The 11,166-nt window shown below is 45.8% G+C and overlaps 1 long non-coding RNA gene across 2 annotated transcripts in view; it reads left to right on the forward strand.

The window, feature by feature from the left end:
- The window catches only part of LOC143772164 (uncharacterized), a 235,688-nt gene extending 230,236 nt beyond the window's left edge, over positions 1-5,452 (forward strand). For both annotated transcript variants that reach the window (XR_013215101.1, XR_013215100.1), the window contains exon 3: positions 5,199-5,452. This is a non-coding gene — a long non-coding RNA (uncharacterized LOC143772164). The remainder of the gene's footprint in view (positions 1-5,198) is intronic.
- The last annotated feature ends 5,714 nt before the right edge of the window (positions 5,453-11,166 follow it).

An 11,166-nucleotide genomic window follows, 5' to 3' on the forward strand; every position in this document is an offset into this window, starting at 1 on the left:
AAACAGTTGTGATCAGCAGTGCTAAATGGGTGTGGTTGGGACTTGGATATGGGTGTGACTAGTTGTGAAATGGGTGTGGTCAGAGGCGTGGCCTAAAATTTGCCGCGGCGCACGTAGTGCGCCGCAACCTTTATACCTCTTTCCCTTCAAGAGTTGGGAGGTATGGTACCGCATTTGCCAGATCACAGCAAGTGCCACAAATCCCATAGGGAATGAATGAAGCCAAGCGCAGTGTTGCCGTAAGTGATCCGTTGTAAGTGATCCGTTACGTGGCAGATGCAAAAAAAACTGCCCGATCTGCTGCAAAAGGCTATTTTCACAACAGCGATTCTTGCCAAAGTCACTGCCGATAGTGTCATACTCACCAATGGGGGGGCAGCGCTAAAAGTGCCTAGGGCAGCAGAAACTCTAAATACGGCCCTGGTGAGGGCAATTAGTTGCTTGGCCTAGCATCTGGTTCCTTCATGTGTGCGGTTGGCACAGAAGTGTTCCAGAGCAGGCACAACCCTAGTTAGGGTCTTTAGTCCAACTTATTATTCCACGACCCTGTGAAGCAACAGGGGTCGTGCTATACTAACCGAGTGATGGAACTCGCATCTAATTTGACATTATACCGCCATATAGGGCCGCCATTCCTCTTGCAGCAGGCTTCTCTCCTGCACGGTGATTCATATCATTACTCGGTGCGTTCCGCCAGCTGTAACATAGTGCATTATATTCTGGAACCAGCTTGGTGACTTGGAAAGCAGAGAGGGAAGTGTGGTGCCCCAGGGTCCTGGTCGTCACAGTTGTATTGCTTTCCTCCGGGGAGAGTGATGCTATGTTTGTAGGCAAGGAAGGATAACTGCATCCAGGTATCACAAACATGCAACACTTCACACTCCAGGCGACCAGGGGGAGCTTCTGATCCTATTTACTAAGTAACTCCCCATATATATAACTGGTAGTCTGTAGGGAAAGTTAGTCAGTCCTTGAGGGAAGCTGTTCCTGGCAGGAGCGAATTCCTGTCAGAGGACAGAGGAGAGGGTTCACGGAGCTGTGCATGCCCTAAAAGCTGCAGCTCCCAGAAAGAGACATTTTGAAGGCCAAATTTTTTGCAGCGAGCGTGCAGGAGAAGGAGCACAGGAGAGAATATCAGAAGGGGACCAGCCCCGAGCAGGCTGCCTCCTTCTGAGGCACAGAGACCGGTAGTCGGAACACCGAGGTTGTAAGGACCTCTATGACTTACACCAGAGACCGGCAGGACAGCTGAAATCTACATTACCTGTTTGACCTAACACCCAGGAGGCACGGTGACAACCTTAGAGGCTGGGGCGTGCTAGAGTCCCTATAAACCACCTCAAGTCACCAGTCATACGCAGGGCCGGACTGGCCATAGGGCACTTCTGGCAAATGCCAGAAGGGCCGGTGCCAGTGGTGGGCCGCTCAATCCGCCGCCCCCGCCGTCGCATTCAACTATACCGGCGTATAGACGCCGGTACAGTTGAATGCAATGATGGAGGAGAGAGCGTCTACAGACGCTCCTCTCCCATCATTCCCCGCTCTGCCTCTGACACTGCGGGTGCGCGATGATGTCATATCATCGCGCACCTGCTGTGTCCCGGGCAGACTGCAGCTGCTGAGACAGGAGCAGGAACCAGGAAGCAACGCTGGGCACGAGGAGAGGTGAGGAGAGTTTTTTTTTTTTCTGGACTGTGGGGCCATTCTCGGAGGAGGTGAGGGGAGGAAGAGAAGAGATGTGGGCTGTATATAGTTCTCTGTGGGCTGTGCTCTGTGCTGTATACTGCTGTGGGCTGTATATAGTTCTCTGTGGGCTGTGCTCTGTGCTGTATACTACTGTGGGCTGTATATAGCTCTCTGTGGGCTGTGCTCTGTGCTGTATACTGCTGTGGGCTGTGCTCTGTGCTGTATACTACTGTGGGCTGTATATAGTACTCTGTGGGCTGTGCTCTGTGCTGTATACTACTGTGGGCTGTATATAGTTCTCTGTGGGCTGTGCTCTGTGCTGTATACTACTGTGGGCTGTATATAGTTCTCTGTGGGCTGTGCTCTGTGCTGTATACTGCTGTGGGCTGTATATAGTTCTCTGTGGGCTGTGCTCTGTGCTGTATACTACTGTGGGCTGTATATAGTACTCTATGGGCTGTGCTCTGTGCTGTATACTACTGTGGGCTGTATATAGTTCTCTGTGGGCTGTGCTCTGTGCTGTATACTGCTGTGGGCTGTATATAGTTCTCTGTGGGCTGTGCTCTGTGCTGTATACTACTGTGGGCTGTATATAGTTCTCTGTGGGCTGTGCTCTGTGCTGTATACTGCTGTGGGCTGTATATAGTTCTCTGTGGGCTGTGCTCTGTGCTGTATACTGCTGTGGGCTGTATATAGTTCTCTGTGGGCTGTGCTCTGTGCTGTATACTACTGTGGGCTGTATATAGCTCTCTGTGGGCTGTGCTCTGTGCTGTATACTGCTGTGGGCTGTGCTCTGTGCTGTATACTACTGTGGGCTGTATATAGTACTCTGTGGGCTGTGCTCTGTGCTGTATACTACTGTGGGCTGTATATAGTACTCTGTGGGCTGTGCTCTGTGCTGTATACTACTGTGGGCTGTATATAGTTCTCTGTGGGCTGTGCTCTGTGCTGTATACTACTGTGGGCTGTATATAGTTATCTGTGGGCTGTGCTCTGTGCTGTATGCTACTGTGGGCTGTATATAGTTCTCTGTGGGCTGTGCTCTGTGCTGTATACTACTGTGTGCTGTATATAGTTCTCTGTGGGCTGTGCTGTATATAGTACTCTGTGGGCTGTGCTGTATATAGTACTCTGTGGGCTGTGCTGTATATAGTACTCTGTGGGCTGTGCTGTATATAGTACTCTGTGGGCTGTGCTGTATATAGTACTCTGTGGGCTGTGCTGTATATAGTACTCTCTGGGCTGTGCTGTATATAGTACTCTCTGGGCTGTGCTGTATATAGTACTCTCTGGGCTGTGCTTTATATAGTACTCTGGGCTGTGCTGTATATAGTACTCTGGGCTGTGCTTTATATAGTTCTCTGTGGGCTGTGCTGTATATAGTTCTCTGTGGGCTGTGCTGTATATAGTTCTCTGTGGGCTGTGCTGTATATATTACTTTGTGGGCTGTGCTGTATATATTACTTTGTGGGCTGTGCTGTATATATTACTCTGTGGGCTGTGCTGTATACTACTGTGTGGACTGTGCTGTATACTTCTACGTGGGCTGTGCTGTATACTACTGTGTGGTCTGTGCTGTATACTACTGTGTGGTCTGTGCTGAATACTGCTGTGTGGGCTGTGTTATCTACTACGCGAGCTGTGCTATAGTATGCAGGCTGTGCTGTATACTATGCGGTTTGTGCTATATAATATGCGGGCTTTGCTATATACTATGGGGAGTATATTATATTCTATGGGGGAGGCCATGTTATGTACTATGTGGCTGTGTTATATACTATTGTGGGGGTATATTATATTCTATGGGGGAGGCTGCGTTATATACTATGGGGGGCTGCATTATATTCTATGGGGGGCTACATTATATATTATGGGGAGGTGGGCTGTATTATATTCTATGGGGGTTACATACTCTGGGGTGGCTGCATTATACTCTGTGGGGTGGCTGCATTATACTCTGGGGTGGCTGCATTATACTCTGGGGTGGCTGCATTATACTCTGGGGTGGCTGCATTATACTATATGTGGGCTGCATTATACTGTATCGAGGACTATGGGGAATACGTTAAACTATATGAAGAACTATGGGGTGCATTATACTATGGGAAGTGAATTGTACTACATGGATGACTGTGGCGGTGCATTATACTATATGGAGCACTATGAGGATTGTATTATGCTATATGGAGGACTATGAGGATTGTATTATGCTATATGGAGGACTATGAGGAGTGTATTATACTATGTGGAGGACTGAGCAGTGTATTTTAATATATGGAGGACTATAGGGAGTGTATTATACTATATGGAGGACTATGGAGCACATTATAATATATGGAGGACTATGGGGTGTATTTTACTAAACAAGTAAAATGCTGCATATTCGGATTGTTTTTGCTGGAACAAAAAGCCTTGTTGTCAGCAGCACATTGCCAGTGTAAACTGTAGATGTGCTGCTGAAAACATGATACTGTATGGTGATCTATTAGTGATCGTTCTGTCTCATCATTATTCCTCAGCTGGTGGAAACAAGCGTTGAACAACTTCAGTATTGTCGATCAAACTCGTTTAGCGGCCTGAACTCAGCGCACGTAAATACAACAGAAAGGCTTCTGTGTGATGTGCAATATGTTAGCATTTGGGGACCCATTTTAAACTTTGCCTAGGGCCCCACTTTGCCTAAAACCGGCCCTGCCTACAAGTGTACAAAGATATTATACAGTCACCATGTGACAAGTGGGCCTGTGTAACTTCAAATGCCAGGGCTGAATTTTAGTCCCAGTCCGGCCCTGGTCATACGGTATGTCCTATCCAATCCGGGGGACAGAGAGAGATAACATCTGTGAGGACCTTATGAGAAGCTTAGCAGTAAGGGACTACACCACCACGGTGCTAGAGGAAAGGCATTTATTCTCCACCTGGACAAGGGGACTCTGGACTTGCCTCCAAACCGGCCAGACTCTGCCTGCCCTGTGATCTGGTGCTCTGGACTGTGGATGCTGAAGTCTTTAGTAAAATTAAAGAGACTGCAACCTTGTGTCCTCGTTCTTGTCTGCGCCACTCACCATTCACCCTCTATACACCGGGAAGCCCTGGGGATATACTTCAACACTTCACCTGTGGGAAGGTATACCATCTAGCTGCCATAACATCACCCCAGCGGACCCCTTAAAGCAGCGTCAGTCACCCTGACCGAATACCACAGGTGGCGTCACGAACATAATCTCTATCCCTTTAAAGACCTTTCCCTTTTATACGGACGTCCCAGGGCCATTGGTCGGGTCAGCCACCATGACATTTCCCTGTAAAGTACTGGACCCGGTACCGAGTACCCCACTGCCCTGACGGGGCGCTCCAGAAAGACTGTACAAATAGATTGAATGGTCAAATAGTGCTACTTGATCCCATCACCATTGTTTACCTTATCTTGATGTTAAACTGAAGGACCCTGGGTAATTCTAAAAATAGCTTACATGCCTCGGGTATTAAAGAGACTTCTTTTCTTCTGGTAGGGGACTCTTCAGGATCTTAGCCGAGGGTCTGTCGGACCCGGCTGAAGAACACAGGACTGCTCTCGGATATCTCCCTATGCTTGTCGTTACCTCCTCTCTGCCTGTATACCACAGATGGAGTAGCGACCCTGGGAGCTCTGACATAACATCTACCATTATCTCGGCGAGTCAGTGGAAGGGTGAGGCCCTGTAATGTGCACCATCTTGGGGTAATTGCTGAGATTGTTCTGTTTGCTATTGTGTGTTGTGGTTCAATAAAGTATTGCCACACTGTTTTACCTTAACCCTGTGTTGTCTGTGTAGTGTATATTGCCCACCGGGAGGTAGAGCGGGCGTTCAGTGCTATTAGCCCCGGTCCATGCAGTCTTGCTAAAGACAGCCGGGCCAGCAGACGAGAGCACCCACTAACCCCGTTCCTCCACAGTGCCTTTATTTGTTTTGGTTTTTCAATATGAAGAGTATATGGACTTTTTTCCTCAACTGTCTACAGACTCTCCATATGTGTTCCATAAGGGAGTGCTCGAATAGCTTCCTTCTTTTCAATATTAGCCAATGTGCACAGACATAAAGTCTCTGAGGAAAAAATTGCAACATACAGTATTGTTATCCGTTTTACAATTTTCAGATGTGATTGCAAGAATTACATTTTGGGAACCTAGCTTTTGTCATCCATGTGCTCTCATATTTTTTTTTCACCAGCACAGTCACACATTACATGCTTTAGGGCTATTCACATGACAAGATTTTTTTTCTGCTGACCAATGGTCTGCATTACAAATTAAGATTTGTCCTACTTTAGTCAGTTTTTTTACTGTAGTCAAGCCATTATTTAAAAAGTATTCAAAACTTCCCCCTTCACCTGCCCAGCATTGCACTTTTAATTGTGTCAGCATCCTATATGGAAGGCAATTTGAGGTCCATAACACTATATGGAGGACTATGTAGGACCATTTTTGGGTATGAAAGACAATGTGGGGCAATTATTCTGTATGGAAAGTATGTGGGGCCCATTATACTATACAGAGGACTACATAGGACCCATTATTCTTTAAGGAGGACTATATGGGGCCCATTATACTGTATGGAGGACTATGTGGAGCCCATTATACTGTTAGGAGGACTATATGGGGCCCATTATACTGTATGGAAGACCATGTGGGGCCCATTATACTCCATTAAGGACTATGTGAAGCCTATTATACTGTGGGGAGGGCTGTATAGGAATCAAAGTTGGGGTATCATACTGTGTTCGGGTCATCATACTTTGCCCGAGGGAATAGAAGGATAGTGGTAAAATAGGGTCTTTATACCATGTGTGTGGAGGGTACTGTGGAGGAATTCGCTGTGATCAAATCATACTGTGTTTGGGGGCACATTTGTTGGCATCATACTTTATGGTGCAATGGTCAATGGACCAATGAAATATGAGGAAAATTACTTTGTAAGGGCTTCAAAGTTGTGAGATATGCTTTTCTGTGACCCCCACTGAATATTACGTTTTTTGGGGTGCATTTTTTAAGGGGGGTTCCCAATTAGAACTTCTGCTATTGAGCCCCATGATTTTTATGTAGGAAATACCCAAAACTCCAGTCATGTGATCTGACTCTTAAGATCTATTAATTAAAATGCACTTTGCTCTGGTTCATCGTTGTGTTTGATGATAAGGAAAAATGTCCTCAATTGTCATTTTTTAAAATAAATATCAAAGTTGGCCCGTGAGTTTGTCCAAGTTTTTAAATTTGGCCCTCTGCGTAGTTAAGTTTAACATCCCTGCCTTAGTGTAAATTTCATTGGGAGTCACTGAGCAATATGTTGGGACTCAGTGATAGAGGATCATGTATGACAGCTGCTTCCAGCTTTTACTGAATAGCTGAGCGGTTTTCCTACCCTGGAGACAACAGCCATATTATACAGTAAGTCTGGAACTAGTGTCTGAGCTGAACACACGTCATGGAGAGTAAATCAGCAAACAATCAAATGGGCACAGACACAGAGAAAGAGAAAAATACAGCGCTCCTAAAAACAGGACTGAGATGAGCAATAAAATGTAATAAAATATAAGAATAATAACAAATGTTTCGCTGCAAATTTCATTTCAGATAACTTCCTGATGTGTAACCCAAAAATGAATTCTGTTTTATATTGAAAAAAACAGTATTATGAAATACAGGTCGCCTGAAAGCAATAGATGAGCTGCTAACACATTGGTTGCTGCTCCATGTGACGTAACTCCTGTGTCTGCTCAGTGTCCACGCTCCACTTACAGCGCTTATATAATACACTGCAATAAAGGGACAAAAAAAATGAAATATTCACAAATATGTGTATTGCCATAGTTAGACCCAAACGCTTGGGTCTGTAACAGAACCACAGGAAAAGTTTTTGATGGCGTGTGCAGGCAGTTTGGTACAAGGGAGATGTGTATTTTCTCTGCTCCGTTGAGCCATTCCAGGTGTTTTGGATATATGTGGATAATCATCTGTAATGTCCAGGTACGGTATAAAGGGGCAGACAGTCCACATTCTGATGGCTCTCTTCTCCTGAGAAACTGCTGTGAGGGAAGCAGTTGTTAGTTTGGGGATGCTGTGCATTAGGCCCAGCTCTGGAGAGTCAGGACTTTCATGTATAGTTAGCGGCCAGCAAGCACGGGATTTTATATTTTATCATTTGTGTCTTGCTTTTGCTTAATTATGCACAGAGCCAGTAGAACTGGCTGCAACCAGTTACATCAACTTGCCTGGTATGAGCTGTGTTTGAAGTGCCTGACCTGGGAGATGGCGATCCCGTGAACTAATCCCCTAACCCGACACAGGTATTATGCTCTAGATGCCAATCTTCAACTCAGATTAACAACTTTTATAAAATACATTGTTACTGTTGACTTTAAGATCACTGCATGTATGTTCCTGCCAGAGGCGTGGCTAAAGACTCATGAACGCTGGTACAAAAGATCAACTTAGGTCCCCTTCTCTGTCTCCACCACCATCAAAACTAAAACCTCACCATCACTGGATATACCACGTTTGGTAGCTTGGCTCACTCAGCTGCACGCGGAGGTAGTCAATGAAACACTGCACCTTTAAGGATGCACTTGGTTTAGTACAGCATAAACCAAGGTCTTAAACACAAAAATAAATACAGCCTTTGGGCAAAACAGCAAAACAAAATGGTAGCACGTCGTGCAGTCCTTGCACTAGTGGGGGTCAGCCCACTCAGGGTTAATAATGTCCTTACACAAACACTATGTGTACAAACATTCTCCTGGAGTCTTCCTCTCCAGGCCCTCAACAGCCCAGACTAACTCTGGAGCTCAACTAATTAAAGCCAGACCATGTGACTCTCCATCATGTGACTGATCACATGATTCTGACATCACACAGGTCCTGTAAGGACACTGCAGGGGAGATAAGTGGACCCCCTCCCTCCCGCTCTATGGAGGTCCACTAAAACCAGCCCAATTCTGGTTTTACATCACCGACGCTATCATGCGCAGTGACACATATCTCCCCTCCATCACTTCACCTGTGACTCTGTCACACAGGATAGAGAGTGGCCAAAAGACCGTGGTCTCTGGTTTCACGAACTCCTGCACTGGTTAGAAGTACTTCACCATCGTATTAAAGAATGCAGGTTTTTTCATTGCTAGCCGTGCAAGGGTTAATCTGTTCAGGTGAATCTCCTGGTGCTTTCCTACTTGGATTCTCTCAGCTGTTCAGTATTGGCTACTCCCCTCTACTATATATGCTTGCATATGGCACTTAGGAATTGCCAGTGTTAGTTCTTACTGCCTGGTTCTGGAGTTCGTGTTTGGAATTAGTGTTTGGAGATTGTTGCTTGCATTATTTGTCTTTGTGCACATCCTCATCCTCTCTTATTTGGTTTCTCCATTCTTTAACTCCCCTGTGTCCCACTAATTTGTTTAGTGTGTGTATTTTGTATGATTGGTATTTTCATTTATCCATGCCCATCTTCTCTAGTTCGTTTTATTAGTGTATTTCTACACAAATCAGGGTAGATATAGGAGCATAGCAAGGAAAGAGAACCTGGCGTCTCCACCTCGAGGAGTAATCCAGTGACAGGTATAGTCTAGGTCGCCCCTAGTTCTAGGAACCTGGTTAGCAGCCAAAGACCCAACACATAGTGACATTAACACTGGCCGATACCTTTTTCATCCATTATGGATCTGGTGACTGCTCTTGCAGGGCAACTGCAGTAACTCAACCTACCGTATATGTGGCAGATTTACACACCAATGACTTATAACACCCTAACACCTCAGGTTTAGGGTCCGTGGTTATTGGGCAACCCCTCATGGAGCCCAAAATTGCGCTTCCTGATTTTCTGGGGATCACCATAAGTTTGTTTTTTTTCATGGTGGCCTGTAAACTCCATAATAAATTACGTCCTCACTTCTCAGGTACCAAGGAGCAATGGGTGGGGATCGTAATCTCTCTCCTCCAGAGTGACTCCGAAGCCTTAGCATTTTCTCTCCCGTCAGACTCAGTTTTTTCGGACAGTTGAGGATTTTTTTCTGGGTCATATATATGTGTTGTGAACTCTATTTTTAGGCTCCCTCTAGTGGTCACAAGCGGTACTGTGTAGTGTTGTCTTCTGCAGGTTGGCTGCATCAGCTGGTTCGTTATCCTTGGTTCGTTTCCTATTTAACTCACCTGGATACTCAGTTCCTTGCCTGCTATCAATGTATTCAGTGCTCTTCAGATTCCTTGTGATTACCTTGCTCCCAGCCTCTCCAAGACAAGCTAAGTTTTTGTCCGTTCATTTTTTGATTATCAGCATTCATCATGTTTCTTGTCCAGCTTGCTAAGATGTGATCTCTGTCATGGTTCCCAATGGCAAGGGAACGTAAAAAACACATAAGTAACGAACGAGCTCTCGGGTGATGGAAACTCGAGTTGACCGTGAGCTAAATCTACCACACAACTAACAGTAGCCAGGGAGCATACCTACGGCTTCCTATATGCCACGCGCCAGCCGGAGGACTAACTACGCCTGGTAGAGGAAGAAACAGACCTGGCTTACCTCTAGGGAAATACCCCAAAAGATGATAGCAGCCCCCCACATGTAATAACGGTGAATTAAGAGGAAGAGACATACACAGTATGAAAGTAGATTTAGCAAAGAGAGGTCCACTTACTAGATAGCAGAAGGATACAAAAGAGGACTTCACGGTCAACTGAAAACCCTTTCAAAAACCATCCTGAAATTACTTTAAGACTCCTGTGTCAACTCATGACACAGGAGTGGCAATTTCAGCCTGCAAGAGCTTCCAGCTACAGAGAATTACAAAAACTGCAAACTGGACAAAAGGTACAAAACAAAAGGACAAAGTCCACTTAGCTGATCAGCAGACTAGTAGCAGGAACATGCAACCGAAGGCTCTGGTTACAATGATGACCGGCAAGGAAATGACTGGAGAGCAAGGCTAAATAGGAAACTCCCAAACACTGATGGAAGCAGGTGAACAGAAGAAGCAAAGTGCAAACAAGTCACCAGTACCACCAGCAACCACCAGGGGAGCCCAAAAAGCGGATACACAACAGATCTCCTCGCTTGCTGGTTGCTCTAGGGGACTGAGTTTCTCCCCCCCACACCGTTAGTTGGTGCGGGGGTTCTTGAAATCTCAGTGTGGATATTTTGTTAGGGTTTTTTACTGACCGCACAGACCCCTTACTATTTTCTGCTATCTAGTATTAGTGGGCCTCATTTGCTGAATCTGTTTTCACCCCTGTGTATGTGCCTTCCTCTTACCTCACCGTTATTATTTGTTGGGGGCTTCTATATCTTTGGGGATTATTTCTCTGGAGGCAAGAGAGGTCTTTCTTTCTCTCTAGGGGTAGTTAGTTCCTCAGGCTGGCTCGAGACGTCTAGGATTTTTTAGGCACGTTCACCGGCTACTTCTAGTGTGTTTGGATAGGTTCAGATTTGCGGTTAGTCCAGTTTGCCACCT

The sequence above is a fragment of the Ranitomeya variabilis genome, chromosome 1 (genome assembly GCF_051348905.1).
Source record: "Ranitomeya variabilis isolate aRanVar5 chromosome 1, aRanVar5.hap1, whole genome shotgun sequence".
NCBI lineage: Eukaryota > Metazoa > Chordata > Amphibia > Anura > Dendrobatidae > Ranitomeya > Ranitomeya variabilis.